The sequence below is a fragment of the Arachis ipaensis genome, chromosome B2 (assembly GCF_059453495.1).
Source record: "Arachis ipaensis isolate K30076 ecotype BB chromosome B2, ASM5945349v1, whole genome shotgun sequence".
NCBI lineage: Eukaryota > Viridiplantae > Streptophyta > Magnoliopsida > Fabales > Fabaceae > Arachis > Arachis ipaensis.
The window spans coordinates 5,655,922-5,658,196 of NC_142437.1; the positions used below are offsets into that span (position 1 = coordinate 5,655,922).

Consider the following 2,275-nt stretch of genomic DNA (forward strand, 5'->3'; position numbering starts at 1 on the left):
AACCATGTTGACATAGATGAGTATCCTTTTACCATTGAGCCCCAGGCAAGTCCAATTTTTTATTTTATTCATTTCATTCTTTAAAAAAGTGCCGTGCTTATTTCTTCTAACAATTTCTTTAAAAACAGGTGAAATGGCACAACTGTCTCCGACATCGGCACGAGTTGGGGGAGGGGGGGACAACGGCGGCGTGCATGAGCAGTGGTGTTTCGACTGCGTATGAATGACGTTAAGGGGAACAGTAGCGTTATGATGCATCAAAACGGTTGTTTCCGGCACCGAGAGCGAGTTTTGGGCGTGGAGGGTAGGACCGTACGGTGTAGGTGGAGGAGGGCGAGAAGGGTTGAGATGGAATGGAAATGTGATGTGATGGTATATTAAGAGGATGTTACATTGCCTAACTCTAATAATTTAAATTAAAAAAAATTGATTATTCTAATAAATTGAGAATCTGATTTTAATAATTAATTTAATTTTCTTTTTTAAACCGTTGTTTACGTTGTTCAATATTTATATTGTTTGCCTATACTTTTTCTTTAGCGTTTAATTTTGATACACTAACAGTGTAAAGGTATTGCACAGTCGTGCAACCACATCCGTTCTTTTAGATGATCATTCACGCGGTTAATGTAAAAAGTAGTTATTTTTATTGATGTGATATATTGACATCGCGTAATTAGATATACGTATAAAACTACTTTACATTGACAGTGTATCAAAATTAAATTCATATAATTTATACTTTAAAACATTTTGTTAGTAAAAATGCATTTTAGTTAGAAAGAAGTTTTAATTAAAGAATATGTATATTATTACCGATTCACATATATAACATTGTTAGTTGAGACACGATACATTGATACCTGATTAAGTGAGAGATTGTGAAAAGTTGAGTGCATGGAGTGATGGCTATTAATGGAAAATAAGAAAAAAAGGAAGATAGGGTCTACCCATGCACCAATCCTCTTGTATCTTTTCTAACTTTGCCTTTCCCCAGTTCCCTTAGCTTCTTTTAATTTCTTTTATTTATATAATAACCTTCACTTCTCTCTCTGCATCCCCCTTCTTCATTCTCATTCACCCACTCATCATCCTCTTCTTCCTTCTCTCTCTTTCTCTCTTACCCCCCTTGAACATAGCCGAGACTCGTGGGGGAGAGAGAAAAAAAAACAAGAGTAAAAATAAAAGAGAGAGTGAAAATATATACATAGATGAATATTAGATGAACACATAGAAGGGCATTTTGGGAATATAAATATAGATGCTATGAGGAAGCTTTGTCTTTTGAGGGGAATGTTGTCTGGCTCGAGGACCCTTTCATCATATCATCTTGATCATCCATAATATCCAAATCTCTATAAGATTATGGTGGTATCAAAATATATAGAGATAATTGATTATTATTGATGAAGATATATATATTATTTTTTTATATATATATATTTTTTGGTGTGGTCAAGGATTAATGTCTAGTGTTGTCGGACCAGGCTTCATTCCCCCCAATTGTATGCTTCCAATTATTATTTAATATATTTATTTTTTTTATAGAGAAATTCTGCTCATGGAAGTCATGGACTACTACTTCATAGGTTTGGTTCCTCTCTCTCTCTCTCTCTTCTTAGCTTTATTTTTTTTTCTAATTTTTAAAAATTAATTTACTAGTTGTACTATGAAAAAGTTTTGTTTTTTTCTTAAGAATAGGTAGATCTGAATGATGGGTTTTTGTTTTTGGATGAATTAAAGACGTGGGTATGTTAGTAGTTTGCAGATTGGTGTAATGATGATGAATTTTGACTAATTTTGTTCTTCACTTCACTTGGAGGCTCAAAAGGTTACCATCATTACTCCCTTTTTTTTCTTAGCAGCTTCTTTCCTTTCCTCTCTCTGATCATGTTGTGATGATGGTGTTCTTTGTTGTGTCAGGTTTGTAATACTTTTTAAAAAAAAAAAATTATTTTCTTGTTCATCATCATTAGCTCTATGATCTATAGATCTTGCCCACAACTATTTATTTTTTTTTTTTTAAAAGTTTTTTAATTTCAATTTTTAATTTTCTAGCATCGGATCTGTCTGTTTCTGCCATGTTTTTTCTCAGATCTGGTCGCCTTTAAATCTCAGTTAAACATTCTCTCCTCTTTTTCATTTAAAAAAAAAAAAAAAACAAAGAAAAGAAAAAAGAGTAATTTTCATTTTACCTTTTCTCTCTCTCTTTACCTATTCTTTTTTATCTTTCTTTATTAGGGTTTTCTACTTTTCTAGCCTATATTTTTTTTGT

At 32.3% G+C, this 2,275-nt stretch overlaps 1 long non-coding RNA gene across 1 annotated transcript; it reads left to right on the forward strand.

The window, feature by feature from the left end:
• Positions 1–1,066: 1,066 nt before the first annotated feature.
• LOC148572896 (uncharacterized) lies at positions 1,067–2,050 on the forward strand. The gene is made up of 2 exons (XR_015904747.1): positions 1,067–1,589; positions 1,762–2,050. It is a non-coding gene; the product is annotated as an uncharacterized LOC148572896 (long non-coding RNA).
• Positions 2,051–2,275: the final 225 nt, after the last annotated feature.